The sequence below is a fragment of the Lepus europaeus genome, chromosome 3 (genome assembly GCF_033115175.1).
Source record: "Lepus europaeus isolate LE1 chromosome 3, mLepTim1.pri, whole genome shotgun sequence".
NCBI classification, from domain to species: Eukaryota; Metazoa; Chordata; class Mammalia; order Lagomorpha; family Leporidae; genus Lepus; species Lepus europaeus.
Window position 1 is genome coordinate 134,516,557 of NC_084829.1, and position 23,372 is coordinate 134,539,928.

Below are 23,372 nucleotides of genomic sequence, written 5' to 3' on the forward strand. Positions count from 1 at the left end.
GGCTAAAGCCAGGAACCAGGAACGCTATCTGGGTCTCCCACGTGGGTGGCAGGTCCCCACGTACTTGAGCCTTCATTTGCCACCTCCTAGGGTACATTAGCAGGAAGCTGGATCGGAAGGGGAGGCAGGACTTGATCCCAGGTGTTCTCCTAAATGTAATGCAAGCATCCTAAGCAGTGTCGTAATCCCTGAGCCACAACACCTGCTCCCCACTGGATGTTATTCCAGCACTCCTGCTGGTTCTCTGCCACTAAATGGAGAGGAATATGAAAACCAGTTCCCTCTGTAGTTAGCCCTCCGTGTCCAGAGCACTTTACTTATGGGTATTACGTAGCCCCAGATCCAATATATTCCCTCTTGTTCACTTACCTTCTGGGAGTTGCAGTTCCTAAGTGGATATAAGAGGAAAGGCACTAAAAGGCACAATAGATATGGGAATAGCAATTTGTCAATCTAAAAAGGCAACAATCACAGTGGAGAGGGAGGGAGATATCTGGCCTTTTTGTTTTTGCTTGGCTGCTTTTCCATCCGGGTTTTGATTTTCTGAGCCAAGGAGGTGGTTTGGGAGGCGTGAGGGTTGTTCAGTGCCCTTTGTCACAGGGCAGGTCAGGCATTTAACCCAGGTGATTGCTGCTAGCTAAATTCTCTTAGGGTCTGGCATGTAGAGAGTCTTAATTTCAGTGTTGCAAGCCCTCATGTATTTCTTTTCCTAAGAATTTTAATAAGAATTAGGGAAAAAATATAAGTCAGAGGTTCCTCACAAGATCTTTTAATTAAACTAATTAATTCATTTGAGAGACAGATACAGAGAGAGAGAGAGAGAGAGAGAGATTGTGAGAGCTCCCATATGTTTGGTTCCTTCCGCAAATTGCTGCACCAGCCAGGGCTAGGCTAGGGCTGACACTGAGAGCCAGGAACTCAATCCAGGCCTCCCACATGGGTGTCAGAGAGCCAGTTACTTGAGGCATCACAGCTGCCGCCCAAGGTCTGTATCTGCAGGAAGCTGAAGTCAGGAGCCAGAACCAGGTACTGGAATCCAGGTCCTCCTGAGTGGGATGCAAGTGTCTTCACATTATCTTGACTGCTGAGCGAAGTGCCTGCCCCTTAGATGCCCATTTCAGATTGGAGAATAAAAATGACTACATTATGACCACTGAAGTATCTGTTCCTTATGGGAAGGGGTCAACTCCACATTTCTTAACTAATTTACAGCATATAGCACAGTAGTTATTTAATTAATTTTCTTTGATGGATGAAGTCATCTGGATCTAAGCCATGGACAATCCCTAATTATCCAAATGGCATTTCTTGGAAACCCAGAAAGGAGTTTCACACCCTTTCCAAGGTCAAAATATCCTGTTGCTATGATACTAAACCAAGCCAGTATTCACTTGAAATAAATTATTATAAACCTTGCAAATTTATGGGAAATGAAACAAGAGTATTGCTTCAAGCAGATAGCTTGTCACTGTGACAGCAAATTCGTCTTACAGTTACTTTAAATATGAGTTTGATCGTAAGCCGCTTGCAGTACAAGCTCCTTGATGATAAGGCATTAAGAGTTTTTTTCAACCCAGTAGCCCTAGTGTCCAGGTGCTTGGTGTACATTTAGCAAATGACAGAATCAGTGAATTGAATAAACTGGGTTACACCTAGAGCTAAGTTCTCTGCCATCCACTCTAGAAGATAGATCACTAGGGTTTAATACCCTGTGTTAGAAATTGCTGAACCTGTCGCGCCAAGCAGACTGTCACGGTGAAGTTCAACCCGTTTGTGATCTCGGACCGCAGCAAAACCCCCAAACGCCCTGGCTCATGCGCAGGCAGATCATGTCCTCTCTTCTGTCGAAGGCGCTGGGGAAGAAGTTCAAGGACAGCTCCATGCCCATCTGCTGGGACGATGAGGGCCGGTGGTCGGCAAGGTAGTCCAGCTGTATAGAAAGACCATCTACATTGTGTGGGTGGCCCAGCTGTCCATGTGGGCATTCACCAGAGCAAGGTGGTCATTACCAGGCTCAAACTGCACAAGGACTGAAAAAAAATTCTGGAACACAAAGCCAAGTCTCGACAGGTTGGAAAAGAGGAAGGCAAATGGAAGGAAGAACTCATTGATAAGACGCAGGCCATGAACATGACCTGCTGTGAAACCACAGCTGAACTGTACATTTCTGGCCTGGTGGATGTCTCTTTGGTACTTCAGGTTGTCCCTGGAATGTTTCATTTCTCTTCTATTTTGCTTTCAGTCTGTGGCTCTGTGAATCTACTTTTTCTATTGTGGTTAATAATTTTATGAATAAAAATTGGAAAAGTTTCCTAAAAAAAAAAAAAGAATTGATATAATTCTATAAGCTCACCATTTGGTAGATGATAAATAAATTTCCAAACAAGTTATGAAAACCTCAGAATGATTCATCTCTAAATAAGTTCCATCAGAGAAGAAATTCTTACTAAATCAAAGGCAATATTCTCTAAGCTTGTTCATGATTAAAAAATTGTGACAAGCATTAGCAACATGTAATTCCAAATAAATTAGTAATTGAACCCCACAGGTAATTCCATATAAATTACTATTTTAGCCTCAAAAAAAAAAAGCTGCTTAGAGAAATTTCCTTTAATTTTGGTGCAGCAACTCCCTGAAATATTTAACATTTATGGCATTGTTAACAACTGTTCATGACAAAAGTGATTTTCATCACAGTTGGAGGAAAACAGAGTAATAAAATCAAGTACCTTGGGAAAATCAGGCAAATAAATATTTATAAGCTGTATTTACATACATAAGACAAATGATTTGAAGTATTTTTCTATTAAATGACCTTATTTTATTTTTAAGTGTTTCTATGAGTTCAGTGAATTTGCACTATCATAATAAAGAGATTCAGAAATTTTAATTATATTTAGTTTTTAAATGCTTTGATCTTGTAGTTTTGCAGTCCTGGGGAAAAATGTGTTTTGCTTATCTTTTCAAATAAATAAGATTAAAAATTATGCTTTTGAAGTAATATGTAAACATAATTAATTTCCATTTTCATTCATAACTTGTCTCTGATATAATGAGTTTAAACAGGCCAGAATTTAGTCTAGTGACTAAGATGCCTGCCTCTCACATCAGAGGGCCTGGGTTCAGTTCCTGGCTCCAGCTCCAGTCTCCTGCCTATGCAGACGCTGGGACACAGTGGTAACGCCTCATGTGATTGGGTTCTTGCCACCCACCTGGGAAAACTGGATTGATTTCCCAGCTCCTGGCTTCAGCCTGGCCCATTCTTAGCCATTGTGCACATTTAGGGAGTGAACCAACAAATGGGAGCTCACTTTCTTAGATTCTCTCAACCTCCCCCCAAAAAAAGGAGGAGGAGGAGGAGAGGGAGAAATAGAAGGGGAAGGGGAAGAGGAAGAGGAAGAAGAGAAGAATAAGAAGAGGAGGAGGAGGAGAAAGAGAGATGATGAAGGAGGAGGAGGAGAAGAAGAAGGAGGAGGAGGAGGAGGAGGAGGAGGAGGAAGGGAAGCCAAACCAAGCAGTTTTTCAAAAATCTGGGGACTCTAAAGCTTTTGGAAATTTCTTTCACAGCAAGTCTAACTTTAACATTCGAAAGTTAAAGAGCAACCATAAAAAATAGTAAAGTAATCGTGTCATTATGTAAACAAAAGCAGAATTCCTCATTCAAAAAGCCATGAACAATCATCACTTGTTATGCCAGAATTTTCTACAAGAATTGGCTGCATCGCACTGGCAAGGTTTTTCTGAGTCAACATTGCCATCTGTTGGTCAAGCTCACTACAATGTCTTCTAAAATTAAACTTCATGGATGAGCAATGAAGGCTTTGTTTTTACTTTGTTTTGGTTTCATGACTTTTATTCAAATTGGCATGAGATGGGGTCTTTCTTCTGCCTCCTGAAAGAATTTCATAATTTGACATAGTGACTAAGAACACTGATTTCACAGCTGCACTATTTCCTACCTGGGCAAGTCGCTGAAGCTCTCTGGACCTTTGCTTTCTCATCATTAAAATGGGTAGAACAGGCCGGCACCGCGGCTCACTAGGCTAATCCTCTGCCTGCGGCGCCGGCACACCGGGTTCTAGTCCCGGTCGGGGCGCCGGATTCTGTCCTGGTTGCTCCTCTTCCAGGCCAGCTCTCTGCTGTGGCCCGGGAAGGCAGTGGAGGATGGCCCAGGTGCTTGGGCCCTGCACCCCATGGGAGACCAGGAGGATTCGGATCAGCGCGGTGCACCGGCCGTAGTGGCCATCTGGGGGGTGAACCAATGGAAAAGGAAGACCTTTCTCTCTGTCTCTCTCTCTAACTCTTCCTGTAAAAAAATATATATATATAAAAAAATGGCCGGCGCCGTGGCTCAACAGGCTAATCCTCCGCCTTGCGGCGCCGGCACACCGGGTTCTAGTCCCGGTCGGGGCACCGATCCTGTCCCGGTTGCCCCTCTTCCAGGCCAGCTCTCTGCTGTGGCCAGGGAGTGCAGTGGAGGATGGCCCAAGTGTTTGGGCTCTGCACCCCATGGGAGACCAGGAGAAGCACCTGGCTCCTGCCATCGGAACAGCGCGGTGCGCCGGCCGCAGCGCGCTACCGCGGCGGCCATTGGAGGGTGAACCAACGGCAAAAGGAAGACCTTTCTCTCTGTCTCTCTCTCACTGTCCACTCTGCCTGTCAAAAATAAAATAAAAAAAATATATATATATATATAAAAATAAAACTGTATAAAATGGATACAACAGGTTTCCGGAGATGTCAGATTATCATATGTGTGAGTCTTGAATTTGCTCCTTTGAAAATCTCTCTATGGCTCTTTTTCCTTGAGAATAAATAACACAACCTGCACAAGAAAAAAAATTGTTAAAAAAAAAAAGGACACAAATAGAACAATGCCTGGAACACGAGGTATACTTGGTAAACATTACCTATTATTATTATTTTCTTCTTAAAGAAACTTGAAAAAAATCTGCATTCTTTTCTAGGAGGACTTCTGATTTCTAAGATACGTCCAGTTTGTTTGCTTGTTTGTTTTAATAACCTTACAATAACACAAATAATTGAAAGTCTGAAATTTTATGGAAGTTTTTAATTCCACCTCTTTAAATTACTCAAGGTCTTAAAATATATCTAAATGAAGGCCATTGTGAGTTACCACTTCTTTTTAAAAGCAATATTTTCACTTTAAAATTTCACATTTTTCTAAAGCTCTATTATGGTGACAAAATTCAACAAAGAGCCACAAGCAAATAAAAATGAGTAATGCTTTTGGAAAGCCAGCATGTAATTACTGTGAGTGGCTTCTAGAACATGTATGTTCTTACAGAAGACCAGAGCCATGCATTCCGTGTAGTTTCTCATCCAGAAGTCATGTGACGTTCTCACCCTAGGTAGTCTCCCATCGGCCACTTGTCCCGCTTGCTTCACTTCACAATGTATTCTGCAGGCTCGTGCCCTTGCCAGTGTTAACTTGCCTCTCTCTTCTCAGCTCCTGCCAAATCTTCCCCTCATTGAATACCCTGATCAATACCAAAAAGGTCCAAGGATGGAGCAGGCTCCCTGGAGGTCTTTGGAAGGTCAAGAGGAGGAGGGCATGCATCCACCTTAATATCTGTGCTCCAGTCACACACACATTCTATAGATCACAGTGTACACACAGCACAGTTCAAATCACCTCACCAGTTCAAGTCTCCTCACCAGGGACTTGGTGATATCATTGCCAGAGGTCTCTGCTTTCGTCCTGTTGGCTTCCTCTGGTCATTTCACTTCTGCATTGTCTTCTTTTCTGAACTACTCTTACTGCATCTCAAGGGTTGCTTTTCTGGTATCAGTTCAATACTAATTGCAGTGACCTCCTGCAACACAAAAACTGCTCTCTGGATTATCAAACACCCCATTGTTTACCCCCAACATCTTCCTCCCCCCTATTATTTTCCTATCGAATTTGAGCAAACTTCCCATTTCATTAGAGGTAGTCCTTAATAAATGACATAGACTTTGATTGCTCAGGGTCAAAACCTACGGGACATCTTTAATTTTTCTTTCTGCCTCATTTCTCAGATTTAGTCTACATACAACTGTTAGCTCTACCTTCAAAATACAACCCTTGAGAAAAAAGTTCATTTATTTTAATTAGAGTGAGAGAACGAGAGAGAGACTGACTTCTTTTTCATTGCTGGTCCACTCCCCCTATGTGTATAATAGCCAGGGCGGGGCCAAAAGCCTGGAGTCTGGAACTCAATCTGAGAGTCCCATGTGAGTGGTAGGGATGCCATCACCTGCTCCCTCTTACGGTGAGCATTCAGCAGGAAGATAGATCAGGACAGAGGAGCTGGAGCTCCATGTGGGCATCCCAAGAGCTGTGCAAAGCCCACCCTCTAATCTGACCTTTCTAACTTTCCCCACTGCTAATACTCTAGGCCAATCTACCATCTTCTCTCTCTGGTCTACTGAACATCATATAGTTAGTTCTTTAAATAGGTAAACTAGAGTGCAGCGCTTCTCTGTTCTCACTGTCTTCACATCACATTTAGGATGCAATCTGCAGATCTGACCAGGTCTGGCCCACCGGGAACTATCTCTTCTACATCGTGCTCAGCCTCATCCACCTTCAAACCCTTCCTGAACAGTCCACCCTCGCACCTGCTGTTTGACCCACCTGATTCTCTTTCCTCACTTGGCAATGGCTTGCTCCCTCCCCTCATTCAGGACTCTGCTCAGATGTTGCTTCCACGGCAAGAGCTGCCACAAACACGCTACGATGCCATCCCCTTGCTCACCCCTGTCCCATTATTCTGTACCCCTGAAGCAGCTCTGCATTAATTTCCAGTGTTAATCCCTCCCTGGTATTGTGTATTTACTGGTTGGTGCTGTGTCTCTGCTCCACGATGTACATTTCATCAAGGCAGGGTGATCTTTGGTCATTCACTGCTATACTTCCTGGGCCCCCGAAGAATGGCTACAATATAGGAAGAATTTTTTTTTAAATTGATTTTTTTTTTAAAGATTTCATTTATTTATTTGAGAGGTAGAGTTACAGACAGTGAGAGGGAGAGGCAGGCGAGAGAGAGAGAGAGAGAGGGATGTCTTCTTTCTGTTGGTTCACTCCCCAAATGGCCGCAATGGCCAGAGCTGTGCCGATCCAAAGCCAGGAGCCAGGAGCTTCTTCTGGGTCTCCAATTTGGGTGCAGGGGCCCAATGACTCGGGCCATTTTCTACTGCTTCCCCAGGCCATAGCAGAGAGCTGGATTGGAAGAGGAGCAGCTGGGACTAGAACCAGCAACCATATGGGATGCCAGTGCTGCAGGCGGAGGATTAACCTACTGCGCCACAGCACCGGCCCCATATATAGGAAGAATTTTTAAAAATGTATCAAACTTGCTTGCATGAGGATCGTTGAATAAATGAAACTGTAGGGTCTCTATTGACTTTCTCTCAGGCCTTGTATTTATTAAAGTGATAATCGCTACTTCCAGAGCACTTAGCCAACGACTAAGCATTTAACACACATGATCTGATTTAATCTTCACAGCAATGCTAAAGGAATCCCATGTGTTTTCTTCAACTGCCTGCTGACTTTGGTTCTCTATTCATTTTGATAAATTAAGAAATGTATTGGGCCAGTGCCGCGGCTCAGTAGGCTAACCCTCTGCCTGCAGTGCCAGCACCCCAGGTTCTAGGTCTGGTTGGGGTGCCGGATTCTGTCCTGGTTGCCCCTTTTCCAGGCCAGCTCTCTGCTATGGCCCGGGAAGGCAGTGGAGGATGGCCCAAGTGCTTGGGCCCTGCACCCCATGGGAGACCAGGAGAAGCACCTGGCTCCTGCCTTCGGGTCAGTGCGGTGCGCCAGCCACAGCACACCGGCCGCAGAGGCCATTGGAGGGTGAACCAACGGTAAAGGAAGACCTTTCTCTCTGTCTCTCTTTCTCTCACTGTCCACTTTGCCTGTCAAACATTAAAAAAAAAAAAAAAAAAGAGAGAGAGAAATGTATTGCTCAAATCGATAAACAGCATAAGTTTCCTCGATCATTGTGCACCTGTAATTCCAAAACAAGCCTCTTCCTTTGATTTACACTGGCTGAAGCCAGTCCAGCCACTTGAGATAGGTTATTTTGTGGACATGTCAGTAGCCTCCAGGGACTAAAGGGAGGAGAAAGTTAGAGATGCTCCCACACAGCTTACACACGAATCTGAGTTGAATTATGCTACGCAAACAAACAGCAATTTAGCAAGCTAGCACAGTAACAGCCACATAATCTGCCACATAATTAGCTCAGTGACTGCCATGCATGAGAATTTCCCTGGATGTGATGTTATTCTAGCAGCTCAACTTAGCTAATCTAGAGAGAGCAGGTGATCTTATGAAGTGGCATGCACAGTCTTACTTGAGTCCCTGGTACAAGAATTCTGAAAGGCATGGACAGCTGTGCTCATCAGATTCTTATATCCCAGTTCAGGCAAAGGCAACCTCTTCCTGCGTAATACTTTTAAGCAAATGCCCCTACTTGAAAGCCAGCCCTTTAAACAATAAAAATTTAATTTCGGAGCTCTCATTCTGATAAACAATCCTTACAGCGCAGATGGAAATCATTGAAGCCTGTAACAGTGGCCTCCGGAGTGAGGTCACCTGACTAGAGTATTTCAAATGCTGCCTCCCTCTGGAGTGCATTTTCAACAGCTGGGGCTGAGCCAGGCCAAAGCCAGGAGCCAGGAACTCAATCTGGATCCATGTGGGTGGCAGAGACTCAAGAAATTGCACCATCCCCTACTACCACCCCCCCCCCCCCCACACACACACACACACCCGGCCCAGGTTGCCTACTAGCAGGAAGCTGGAGTCAGGAACAGAGCTGGGACTTGAATCTAGGCACTCCCACTTAGGATTGGCAGCATCCCAAGTGGCATCTTTCCTGCCACTTAATGTGTATTCCTGATAAAAGACCCTGCTAGGGATGTATACACCTCATATCAGAGTGCCTGGTTTGAGTCCTGGCTTTGCTTCCAGTTCCAGCATCCTTGTTAACATGCACCCCGGGAAGCAGCAGCTGATGACTCAAGTACTTGGGTCTCAGTCACCCACATGGGAGAAGAGGATTGAGTTCCTGGATCCTGGCTTTGGTCTGGCCAGTGCTGGTTGTTTCAAGCATTTGGGCAGTGAACCACAGATGGAGGATCTTTCTCCCTCTCTGCCTTTCAAATAAAAATGAAAATAAATAAATATAAATTTTAAAATGTTAAGTAATTTATTCTAGAGTATTTATGCTTTATACATATAAGGGGAATTCAAAATGTTCATGAAAAATGGAATTAAAGATAAGTTTATTTGGGGGAAAACCAATTTTAAATCCACAAGTACAGGGAATCTTGAAAAGTTTACAGAAATGCATATTATTACAAAACTTATGTGTGGATTTCAATATTTTTTGCACCAATGTACACTTACCTTTTAATTCCATTTTCCATGAAGTTTTTGTTGCAGGATAATCTGCAGGGTTTTTTTACATATGACAAGAAAGAAGGAAGGGTATTTTTCCACCCCTACTAAATTGGAAAAAGGAAGGTTCCGATTCGTTCTTCTGTATTACCCTTCTTGCTCTCAATAAGCACAGAACTATTAAAGTATCTTTATATTTTTGGTGAATTTTCCTGAAGAAAACCACACTCTGTTTGGAAATTAGTCCCATCAAAAAATTAGGCTGGAGACCCCAATGGCATGGCCCTGGGATTGGAAGTGGGAGAGTGGGGGAAGGGATGACAGTAACTGCACAAACATGGACATTCTGTGTGTTTTATATAAATTAAGTCAACATGAAAGTCTAAATTTTAATTACAATAATAAGCATTCAAGGTATTAGACTATGGCAATTTGCTATAATATTATTATACATATTTCTTTTATAGAAACAAATTCATTTTGATGACTTCATTGTTTACTTGCTCTTATACCTTTTTCCTGCAGAAATGGTTACTTGATTGGACATTCTTGTGATATTGCAGACATTATGTCAGTTTTGATATGTTTTAACTTTGAGGAGTCACATTCTCTATTGCTGACCAGTTTTGGCAAAGTTATATATTTCCTGTTTTTGGAGTACATTCAGGAAAGTATCTTTCAAAATTTTGCTTTAATACAGTGGCACTTGTAATAGATTTTTTGAAAGTACACATTTCTGCCCATAAAATTTAACATTTCTCACTATGGTCAGCAGGCAATTTAAATTGTAAATGCTAACACAGTTACAGATATTCTGCAGACACATTGGTCACCTAGCTTTGTGATGGCTGTGGTTTTATAAAAATGTAGTAACCTTTTTAAAAACAGTGCTGTTATATTCAATATAAACGGAATTCATTTGGAATTTAATTTTGGCTCATGGATGAGTCTGATCCTGTGACTTTTTAAAGCTAAGGAAACTTTTCATAAAATGCCAGTGTTCTCTAGACACAGAATTTAGTATTAATATCCATGGGCTCTTCTGTGCTTCTCATAAATTATACATCATAACCATGATTGTTTTTCCTTAAAGATTTTCTTAGTGCCTTTGTTGAAATCATCAAAGGCATTATGTACATGGTATTTTGTTTCCTGCCTTCTTTTGCTTATAACATGAAGATGTTTACATCACCAAAGCGCTTATATCTCTAAAAATGTAGTTTCAAATTAATACTGTTATTAATTCTGAATTTAATAAATTTATTTTTTCAAAAGTATATTTTTTGCTTATACTTGTATTTTAGAATTTGTTCACACATTAACAATTTCCAAAAGAAATTACTACCAGTATTTGAGTTTTTGTTTTGGCTTTCCAATTGTGTTTTAGAATCAGTTTTCAAACACAATCTTTATTAAATCGTTTTGTAGTCTAATATGAATAATTTTTAACTTTTCTGCATAAATCCAGCACTGTTTAAAATGTGATATATGTAGATGTTCAATAGATGTTACATTGTATATATATATATTTAGCACTATATACAGTCATATATAATTTTATATAAAGTGTTGTCTATACTCACATAAATAACACTTTTCTGATATATATGAAGGATTTCCAAAAAGTTCCTGGAAAATGTATTTTATGAAAAAACTATGCATAGATTCAAATTTTTTCAACCAAAAATAAATTTATTTTCTAATTTCATTTTCCATGGGTGCTTTGAAGTTCATGTATGTATAGATCCTCACATATGCACAGACAGATAAACAAAGTGTCAACACAGATCTGGTTGCTACTCTTTGTACCCCTTTGAGGAAACCTGGATCTAAGACTGACCTTTGGCCAACCCCTGGGAATGTGGCCCTTGGAATGGTCTTCACGTTGGTGACTGATGATTTTGTTGTTCGTACCTGGAGCAGTGGACCATGCCACACTAGCTTGTCAGGTGCTTTGCACAAATACAAAGACTGATAAGGTGTGCCTGTTTTCGTTGTGAGGTTCTGCATATCGGTCACCATGGCTGATTGAGTAGCAGCACATACATACGTGGTCAACACTCCATGAAAGACTCAGAGCCTGCGACTTCGGTGAGCTCTCCTAGGCATAGCCACCCCACAAATGTCACTGCGGTTCACTGCAGGAGAGAAAGCACACCCTCGGTGCCTCAGATGAAGGAGGACTCAGAAGCCCTTCCTGACCTACTTGTATTCCACCAACATACGTCTTTTTTCTTGTTGTTTTCACTGGGGTAGGGAACTTTATCTACACGTAGAGCCTGCTATTGAGTCATGTAAGCCCTCCTAGCGAATCATCAAACTGGCACCAACTATGAGAATATTCAAACATCATTTTACCAGGGCTACTATCTACTGGACAAAATTCCCTAAGTGTTCATGTAGAAATTTTTGCATTTTAGAAATCTAAAAGTTCAGATATGATCATCTGGGTTATATAGCTTGTTGGCAACAGGAATTTTATCTAAAATAGCTTATGTTTCTTACTTATGCATTTATTCATCATATCAACTATAACTTTGATCACTTGGTTTTGTGTGTTATCCTCTAACTGATGCTTATTAATATCCTAGGGCTTCAAAAGGTTCATGGAAAATGTGTAGCATGATACACGTCATATTATGGAGTCTCTGACTCTGCTCCAACAGTGAGAGCTCAATGATTCTTAAGGTCACACATTCTATTCTCATGTTTATGTACCCAAAATAAACTCTTCTTTTTATTTCATTTTTCCACAAACTTCTTGAAATGTGCTCATGTTTGGTATATTTTCTGTGTAAACATTCTACTGTCACGCTAGCTGATTTTGCCGTTCTTTCTACCAAAAGAGTAAGATTCTATCACACTCAAAGAGTTTCTTGTGTGATATGTTTGTGCCAGACCTTATGTTCAGTCTAAGTCAATAATAGCCAATGTTCAATAAGAGCCCACATTTTCCCTTATACAGGCTCTGCAGTATTTGTGTGTTGAATTTCAAATACACGAGATTATAATTGAAGTCTATGGAAGCTAGTATTGAATTAGTCTCCTATTGCTGCATAACAAGTTACCCCAAGCTTAGTCATTTCGAACAACACTCGTTTATCAGCTCACAGATCTGTAGCTCAGAAATCCAGGCACAGTACAGTTGACCCTCCATACCCTAAGGTTCTATATCCATGGATCTAACAATCTCTAAGCCAAAAATATTCGAAAAAATATTGTGTCTGTGATGAGTACATACAGACTATCCTCCTTTGTCATTGTTCCCTAAACCACAGAGTATAACAAATATTTACATAGCATTACATTGTACAAGCAGATTAGGTATTAAAATAAGGTAGGGTTTATTTCAAACATGTGGCAGGATGTGCAGAGATTATATGCAAACAGTACACCATATTACAAAGGCCTGAGCATCCATGGATTTTTGTATCCATAGCAAAGGGGTTGGGATGCTCTAGAACTGATCCTTCAGATACCTAAAGGCTACTGTGCAATTGGTTTCTTTGCTCAGATTCTCACAAGGTTAAAGTCAAGGTGTGGAGTGGGTGCATTCTCATTGGAGTTCCTGATCCTCTTCTGGCTCACTCAGGCTTTGGTAATAACTCAGCTCACTTAAAAAAACTTTTTTTTGGAGGGTGGGGGTGGTGCTGTGGCATAGTGGGTAAAACTGCTGCCTGCAGTGCCGGCATCCCATATGGACTCTGGTTCGAGTCCCACTGTTCCACTTCCAATCCAGCTCTTTGCTATGGCCTAGGAAAGCAGTAGAAGATGGCCCAAGTCCTTGGGCCCCTGCACCAGTGTGGGAGACCCGGAAGAAGCTCCTGGCTCCTGGCTTCAGATTGGCACAGCTCTGGCCGTTGCGGCTAATTGGGGAGTGAATCAGTGGATGGAAGACCTCTCTCTCTTTCTCTGCCTCTCCTTCTCTCTCTGTGTAACTCTGACTTTCAAATAAATAAAGAAAACTTTTTTAAAGATTCATTTTATTTATTTTAAAGGCAGAGAGAGAGAAAGAGAGCTGGGGCCGGCGCTGTGGCACAGTGGATTAATGCCCTGGCCTGAAGCGCCGGCATCCCGTATGGACATGGGTTCTAGTCTTGACTGCTCCTCTTCTGATCCAGATCTCTGCTATGGCCTGGGAAAGAAGTAGAAGATGGCCTAAGTCCTTGGGCTCCTGCACCCACGTGGGAGGCCTGGAAGAAGCTCCTGGATCCTGGCTTTGAATCGGCACAGCTCTGGCCATTGCGGCCATCTGGGGAGTGAACCAGCGGATGGAAGACCTCTCTGTCTCTACCTCTCTCTGTAACTCTGTCTTTCAAATAAATAAAATAAATCTTTAAAAAAATAGAGAGAGATACTGAGAAAGAGAAAGAGAGGTATCTTTCATCCACCAGTTCACTCCCCAAATGGTCACAATGGCCGGAGCTATGCCGATCTGAAGCCAGGAGCCAGGAGCTCCTTCCAGGTCTCCCACGTGGGTGTAGTACTTGGGCCATCCTCTACTTCTTTCCCAGGCACATTAGCATGGAATTGGATTAAAAGTGGAGCAGCTGGGACACAAACCATCATCCATTTGAGATGCCAGCACCGCAGGCAGTGGCTTTATCCACTATGCCATAGTGTGGGACCCAGCTCATTTATTAAATAAAAATTTATTTCTTTATTTCAAGGAGAGAGAGAGAGGGAGGGTGGGAAGAAAAGAGAGAGAGAGAGAGAGAGAGAGAGAATCTCCCTTCTGCTGGTTCAGTCCCCACATGCCTGTAATAGCCAGAGCTGGGCCAGCTGAAACTAGGAACCAGGAACCCAGTCCAGGTTTCTCACATTGGTGACAGGGATCCAGGGACTTGAGCCATCACCTACACTAGCAGGAAGCTGCACTCAAGAGCAAAACCAGACTGAGATGTGAGTGTCCCCAGCCATGCCTTACCCAGCACAATAAATAGTAGGACTGAGGTCCCAGTTCTCTTGCTGGTTATCAGCCAGGGCCATGCTTCGCTCCTAGGGCCCACTCTCAGTTCCTTGCCACATGGTTCCCCCCATCTTTAAAGCCAACAGCAGAGAAACTTCTTTGAGGGCATACGGAGGAGCTCAATGACATGTGGCTAAAAAGCCATCTTGAATTCTCCAGTTTAGCTTCCAGGAAACTCCAACCCCAGCCACTCTGATATGAGGGATACCAAGTAAGACTACCAGAAGAACTGCCCAGTGTATCCTAGTCACCACATAGAATTGTTGCATTTAGCCCCTAAGTTTTTGAGATAGCAAGAATTGTTTTTTTAATGCAGCAATAGGTATCTAAAACAAAATTAGTGCCTAGAACTTGAGCCTTGCCATAACAAAATTCTAAAATGTATGGCATTGGTTTTAGGATGAACAGCCAGGTAGAAGCTTATAAGACCTTTAGAAATTGACATGGAGGGAGTTGCTGCTGGAAGCAAGGAAGAGATGCAAGTTATGTGTGGGTGGAGCAGTGAGCGCACCTGCCCTCTGTGATAATGTGCATTATAAAGGGGCGACTGAGAAGCCTGAAAGTGCCAGCTCCACCTAATGTCTTTCAGCTTCCCAGGATAAAGCGAGGGTATTCTCAGTTTTCAAAAAGAATTCAGAAGAAATCTTCCATCTCGAGACTTGCTGTGTTAGAAAACAAATGGTTACTCATTCTCAGGGTTTATAAACAACAAAAGACTCTTGAATTAAGAAAGGGCCTCAGGGGGAAAAATTAAATTCATGGAGACAATATATAAAACATACTGCCAAGATAAAAAGCAAAACTCAGCATCAAGAGTGTAACCATGGGATCTTCTGAACTGATGAAGCCCTCAGTTAATTAATGGCGTGTTTAAGAATCTATCACAAGGCCAGTGCTGTAGCATGGTGGGTGAAGCCTCCGCCTGCAGTGCCGACATCCCTTATGGACACCAGCTCGAGTCTCAGATGCCCCACTTCTGATCCAGCTCTCTGCTGTGGCCTGGGAAGGCAGTGGAGGATGGCCCCAGTCCTTGGGCATCTGCACCCGCGTGGAAAACCAGGAGGAAGCTCCTGGCTCCTGGCTCCTGGCTTTGGATCAGCACAGCTTCGGCCATTGTAGCTATCTTGGTTGTGGGCCAGCAGATGGAGGACCTCTCCCTCTCTCTCTCTGCCTTTGCCTCTCTGTAACTCTGCCTTTCAAATAGATAAATAAATCTTTGAAAAAAAGAAAGTCACTTCTATAAAAAAAGAACCTATCACATAGCACCTTGACTCTCGACTCAAATAGAGGGACCTATGGCAAATGGGTTTGTGGGTAGGGCTCAGGCTAAGACAGAGGGCTGGGATTTCATACCCATAGATTTTACACTACACTGGAAGCCACAGTCTTTAGTGCAAGGTTGGACCATAAGTGCAGAAAGACAGCAAAATAAAAAGAAGCCTCTTACCTCTAGCCACCTGCAAGGAGAAGCAAGGCAAGAGACCCAGCCACTCAACTACTACAAACAACAGCCACCAGTTATAACAAGGGAAAGATGTGTAGCTGTGTTGGAAGGTAGACCGAAGTCAAGAAGAACTGCTCCCGGGGAATGCAACTGGGACCCAGCCAAGAAGTGCTCCCCGCTCCAGAGTAGGAGGAAATGGCAAACACGTGCCTGTTGAATTTTGGCTTGCTAGGACCCGTAACTCTAAGACCTTCCCACCCCTCCCCGTCTGTTCCAAGTATCCTGTCCCTTTCTCGCCATAGTGTACTGTGGTTTAGTTCACAGGCGTCTGTGATCAAGAAATCTCCCCAGAGGAGCTAAACCTGAGAGAATACAGCTGAGGAATCCCTGATGTAGATGCTGTGATCCTCATATTCCGTAGAGGAGCATAACGGGAAGCAGCTTCGAAGTGAGAGAAAGTGCGCACGTCTGCGTGGGAAATACAGGAATGTAACGGCTGCCGGAAGGTTTCTGCTGTGGTTTGTGTGTCTTCCAGAGCGCACGTGCTGCAGGGCGACCTCCAGGGTGGCAGCGTTGAGAGGTGGGAGCTACTGCGTCGCGAGGGCACTGCTCTGATGAACGGACTGATGCCCTCATCTCAGAAGTGGGTTCTTTAGAAAAGGACAAGTTCAGCCGCCACCCCACCCCCACCGCCTCTCTCTCTGTTGGAACTCGCAGGTTCCTTAGGAGGACCGGAATTCCACTTGTCCTCATGAACGTTTACTGGAAATCAAATCCAGCTACTATGTAGAGAGGGAGCCCAGCAGCTGCGTGGAAAGGCCTGTGTGTGCACACCAAAGGCCCCTCACTGAGCGCCCCAGTGGATTTCCCAGCCAGCAGCCAGGACCCACAGTCATTCATGTGAGTGTGGTTTGGGGGCCGGGGGCTGCATTTTGGCGCACAGTTATCTAACTGCCATTATATGAGAAACCACAAGCAAGGTCAATAAAAAATCCACACAATCAAGGCACATAATTGTAAGAAGCAGTAATTTTCTGTTTTAAGTCACTCAGTTTTGGAGCAGTATGTAATATACTATGTCTGTGATAGCAGCAAATTATTTCAATTAGCTGTTGCTGCCTAACACTCCACACCAAACCCTTGTGTGATTTCTCAGCCTTCTGTGGTGATCAGATGCTCTCCAGCCCGGTGCAGCTTTCGTGGACTGAAACTCTCTCGTTCATATGACTGGCTGCTGGTGCTGGGGACCTCTGTTCTCTCTCAAACCCTCTCCACCCAGCTCCTGAACTTTCCCTGGAGCATGGTTGTGAGCATCCAAGGGCCAGCACTCAAAGAGGATAAGATAGAAGCCGAAGGTGACTTCCAGGCCATTTTGGAATTTCCATAAGCTCACTTCTGGCACATTCTGTGGGTCAAACCAAGTGGGCCGCCAAGATTCGACATGACAGGGAGACCACTCAGGGGGTGAACTCCAGAGGCTCTGTTCATTGCAGGTCATCTTTGGAGTCTGCCACAGTTAGAATTCTATATTTCTTTCCAAAATTTTATTCAGTAGCAAAAAAGATTTTTTTCTACTTTCTTCTTCAATAGCTTGCTATTTTCAAATTCTTTCTATATAAGAACCTATGCATATATATAGTTAAAATTGTTTGCAACTGAAAGTTTCTGAAAGTTTAATATTTTAGGGTATATTTTGTTATATTTTTCAATTGCATTATGAGGTGTCAATTTTGGCTTTTGCATTAATATTGACAAGAGAGTTTTCAAAAGGACACATCAGTGTGTTTGTTGGAGAAGAATCTCCTTATTTAGACACATAGGTTACTTTTTTTCAAGCCTGGGCTAGTGCATCTCTTTTAGATTTTTATTTATTTTATTTTCATTTTGTTTGGAAAGAGAGAATAACAGAGACAGAATTTTTCATCTGCTGGCCCACTTCCCAAACACCAGTATTGGGCCAGACCAAAGCCAAAAGCTCAGGTCTCAGTTAGGGTCTCCCTCATGAGTGGAGGGATACAAGCAGTTCAGCCATCACCTCTCAGTGCACTTGCTAGCAGGAAGCTGGAACTGGGATATGAGCATTCCAAAAACCATCTTAACTTCCACACCAAATACCTGCTCCAACACACAAGCTATTTTTTTTTATTTATTTATTTGACAGAATGAGTTAGACAGTGAGAGAGACAGAGAGAAAGGTCTTCCTTCCGTTGGTTCACTCCCCAAATGGCCGGCGTTGTGCCGATCCGAAGCCAGGAGCCAGGTGCTTCTTCATGGTCTTCCACGTGGGTGCAGGGGCCCAAGCACTTGGGCCATCCTCCACTGCCTTCCCGGGCCACAGCAGAGAGCTGGACTGGAAGAGGAGCAACCGGGACTAGAACCCGGCACCCATTTCTTTTTCTTTTTCTTTTTTTTTTTTTTAAGATGTATTTATTTATTTGAAAGTCAGAGCCACACAGAGAGAAAGAGGTAGAGAGAGAGAGGTCTTCCATCCACTGGTTTACTTCCCAATTGGCTGCAACAGCCAGAGCTGCACCGATCTGAAGCCAGGAGCCAAGAGCTTCTTCTGGGTCTCCCACCCAGGTGCAGGGGCCCAAGGACTCTGGCCATCTTCTTCTTTTTTTTTTTTTATGAAAACTTTTTATTCATAAAGAACTATACATTTACTTCTATTTGGCATAATTCAATACCAGACTGGCTAAAGGGTATCAGCTTCATTGTGCAGAAGAGCAGAGACATTGTTCCCATATTTATTTTAAAAAAAGAATATTTTTCAGAGGGGGAGAGAGAGATCTTCCACCCATCGGTTTGTTCCTAAATGGCTGCAACAGCTGGGCTGGGCCAGGCGAAAGCCAGCAGCCCAGCACTCTCCATCCAGGTCTCTCACGGGGTGGCAGGGAGCCAAGTACTCGGCCGGCTGCCTTCCTAGGCCTGTTAGCAGGGAACCAGATCAGAAGTGGAGCAGGCTGGATCCGAACTGGTGCTCTTACATGGGATGTCCACATTGCAAGCAGCCACTGTGCCACAACCCCAGCCTGTCCTCGTATTTAGTATGACAGATCTGAGGTACAAGGTCTGGCCATCTTCTACTCTTTCCCAGGCCATAGCAGAGAGCTGGATCAGAAGTGGACAGCCAGGACTCGAACCGGCACCCATATGGGATGCTGCTTTACCTGGTACACCACAGCTCTGGCCACAGGCTATTTTCTCTCTCTCTCTCTCTCTCTCTTTTTTTTTTTTTTATTGACAGAGTTAGACAGTGAGAGAGACAGAGAGAAAGGTCTTCCTTTCGTTGGTTCACCCCACAAATGGCCGCTGCGGCCAGTGCGCCACACTGATCCGAAGCCAGGAGCCAGGTGCTTCTTCGAGGTCTTCCACGTGTGTGCAGGGGCCCAAGCACTTGAGCCATCCTCCACTGCCTTCCCGGGCCACAGCAAAGCTGGACTGGAAGAGGGGCAACCGGGACAGAATCCAGTGTCTCAACCGGGACTGGAACCTGGGTTACCAGTGCCACAGGCGGAGGATTAGCCTAGTGAGCCGTGCCGCCGGCCTATTTTCTCTTTTTAAAGATTTTATTTTTTTATTTGAAAGTCATAGTCACAGAGAGGCAGAGGCAGAGAGAGAGAGAAAGAGAATGGTCTTCCATCCACTGGTTCGCTCCCCAGAGGTCCTCAACAGCTGGAGCTGAGCCAATCCGAAGCCAGGAGCCTCTTCCAGGTCTCCCATGTGGGTGCAGGGGCCCAAACATTTGGGCCATCTTCCATTGCTTTCCCAGGCCACAACAGAGAGCTGGACTGGAAGAGGAGCGGCCGGAACACGAGCTGTTGCCCATATGGGATTCTGGAACCACAGGCAGAGGCTTAGTCCGCTAGGCCACGGCACCAGCCCACACAGGCTATTTTAATACTCTTGGATCTGCAATGTCTGCAGATGATCAAGTCCTGCTTCTCTGAAGTCGATTCTGAGGTCCGGCTGCTGCTGTGGCCACGTACCCAGCACTCCTCGGGCTCTCATTGTCTCACTTTGTCCTAGTCTGTTAGCCTCCTCTCTGACCTCTCCTGGAGACTGCTTTGGCCTCAATCCACCTTCTCTAATGCTGCCAACTTAATGTCCCCAAAGCCAAGTTCTGATCTTGCCAACCACAGTGGAAAATGCTTAATGTCTCTCCGCAGCTTAGAAGAGAATCAACTGGAGGGCTTTCCAAACCCAGCTTTTAAAAATTCTGATGCCCAAACCACACTCCAACCTAATTAAATCAGAATCTTGGGCAGAGTGGGTGGGAATGAGAGCCAGGCTTTGGTAGTTTTCAATACTCTCTGGGCTGGCGCCGAGGCTCACTAGGCTAATTCTCTGCCTGCGGCGCCGGCACACCGGGTTCTAGTCCCGGTCGGAGTGCCGGATTCTGTCCTGGTTGCCCCTCTTCCAGTCCAGCTTTCTGCTGTGGCCCGGGAAGGCAGTGGAGGATGGCCCAAGTCCTTGGGCCCTGCACCCCATGGGAGACCAGGAGAAGCACCTGGTTCCTGCCTTCGGATCAGCGTGGTGCGCTGGCCGCAGCACGCCAGCCGCAGCGGCCATTGGTGGGTGAACCAACAGTAAAGGAAGATCTCTCTCCCTGTCTCTCTCCCTCACTGTCCACTCTGCCTGTCAAAAAATAATAATAATAATAATAATACTCTCTGGGTGATGCCAAAGCAGAGTCCATGTTGAGCTGCATAGCTTACAGAGTGGCTAGCTAGAGGCAGCATCAGCCCCTCTGTGAGCTGGACAGCATCCACAGAGTCCTGGGAGAGTAAATTATGAGGATGGGCCTGGGCATTTAGCTTTTTCTAAAGACCACCAATAATCTTGTTGTGTTTTACTGAGAACCACAAGGCTAGACTAATGTTTGGTCCATATTAAATGTTCAAAAACTATTTGGTACATACACTATTGTCTTGAAATTTATAGAAGAAATTGGAGCTTCAGGTAAATGTTTTCGTAAGTTGTTACTTAACAGTTAAAATTGTTTGCTAGTTTTCATTTGATATTGTTATTGTCAGTAAGCAATCTGGGAAGCCTAACTTGATCCCTCATTTCTCTATTCTCTTAAAGATAGGAAACTAATTCTATTCTGAAGAACTCTCTAGAATGTACAATTTGATCTTTAGACCTTATAAAAGGGATAGCTAACATTTTTCTGTAATAATAGCATAGCCAAAATGAGAACTTAAATTATGATTCCACAGCTAGATTTACTTTGCAATGGGCACAGTAAACAGACAAAACCTTCCTTTTTTAAAAACCAAACAAAGGGAGAGTTTTACTAATGACTTAAAATTTAATAAATAAAATGGTCATCATTTTTGACATAGCTTTCTTCATGGGCACTGTCTGCCTCAAAGAAGAACCACTTTAAGAACACGCCTGTGACTACAAATTTCTAGTTTAGGCCACCAAAGAGTAGGGCCGGAGCACCCCCTTAACTTGCATTCTCTTAAAGGTTTCCTCTGGTCTGCGTTAACAAAAACCAGGAGGAAGAGGAAGCTAGGCTGCAGAAGCAATGGAAAGATAGGTGGCAGGACAATTAATGGCTGCTTTACACAGTGATCTGCCATCAAAGGGATCTAACAGGCCACACACCTTCTTCAACTTACTTGAAACATTCCATCATTTGCATTCCAGTCTAGAGTAAACTAACCATCAGGATTCTTACAAACCATGTCCTTTCCTTATTTAAAAAGCTCTTTCCTTTTTAACCCTTCTTACCAACAACACTCTTTCCTTTTAAACCTTTCTTACCAAGCACACATTTCTATACTTGTGATGTTTTCCATAGAGCCTGGTTGGCTCTTTCTACCTTACTGGAAGACTGAGGTCTCCATGCAGAGTTGAAGATGCCTTACAAATCCCTTGTGTGATCTAGAGCTCTGGTTAAGGCAATCAGTTCTGCTAACTGAGCAAAAGTTCCTGGGGGCAGAGCACACATCAATAACATGCCATGCTGTAACTGTTGCATACCCCGAGAAGCAGGTCCTGTCTGACAAAACTGTTTCTGTGAACCAAACCTCATCTGCGTTAGTCGGGGGGCTGTCTTTTAGATCCCTTCTGCTGGCATAGATCAAGTCTATAGTCTCAGTACAGGAGTGGAGGGGACCACTTTCCCCTGGAACTGGCATTAAAGTAGCTGGGTTTAGAGTAGAGCAATGCCTTATTTATTTATTTATTTATTTTGACAGGCAGAGTGGACAGTAGAGGGAGATAGAGAGAAAGGTCTTCCTTTTTGCCATTGGTTCATCCTTCAATGGCCACCGTGGTAGGCGCACTGCGGCCGGCGCACCGCGCTGTTCCGATGGCAGGAGCCAGGGGCTTCTCCTGGTCTCCCATGGGGTGCAGGGCCCAAGGACTTGGGCCATCCTCCACTGCACTCCCTGGCCACAGCAGAGAGCTGGCCTGGAAGAGGGGCAACCGGGACAGGATCGGTGCCCCGACCGGGACTAGAACCCGGTGTGCCGGCGCCGCAAGGCGGAGGATTAGCCTAGTGAGCTGCGGCGCCGGCTAGCAATGCCTTATTTTTACCTGAGGGTTTTCTAGAAGGAGGACCTGATATATTAGTATCCTACTATCTGTGAGCCAGTGAGAGCCCTTTTGCTCTAATAGAGAATTTATTTGATGTGGGGTATAAAGGGCAATATCTTGCCCCAATGTAATTTTAGATACCTCCTCTGTCAGCAAGGCAGCTGCTGCTATCATCCTTAGGCAGTGAGGCCATCCTTGTGCAACCATGTCTAAGGTTTTAGAAAAGTAGCCCACAGGTTGCTTAACAGGTCCCAGATCCTGAGTTAATCCCCCTAAGGTGACTCCCTGCCTCCCAGTGATGTACAGCTGGGAGGGTCTCTCTGGGTTTGGCAGTCCTAGCACAGGGGCTTTAGTCATAATATCCTTTAGCTGAGCAAAGGCTGTGGTTTGCTCTTTCCCCCAAAGGAGGGGGCTCTGCTTTGGCTGCCTGTCGAGAGCCTGGTTTAGGAACTGTGCTATTTCCCAGTATCCAGGGACCTGTAACCTGATAGAGAAAAGCTGGGACTGTCTGAAGTTTGCAGAAGTAGGAATTTGCTACATGGCCCATATCCTCTCTGGGGCAGGTTTTCTCTCCCAGGGGTGAATATAAGGGTTAAATAATTAACACTCTATGAGATTATTATTTAAGTTCTTATTTTGGCTATGCTATTACAGAAAAATGTTAGCCATCTCTTTTATAAGGTCTAAAGATTAAATTGTGCATCCTACAGATTCCTTTATAATAGAATTAGTTTCCTACCTTGAGGAGAATAGAGAAATGAAAGAATAAGTTGGGCTTAGAATAGAGAAATGAGGGAGCAAGTCCTAGATCGCTTGCTGACAATAGCAATGTTACATGAATACTTAGCAAATAGTTTCAACCATTAGATAACAACTTAAGAAAACATTTACCAGAAGGTCCAATGCCTTCTATAAATTTTAAGAATCATGTATTTGAAAACACCTCTTAAATATCTAACATGGTGTAGTTTGTTTAGCCAGTAAACTTAAGCACA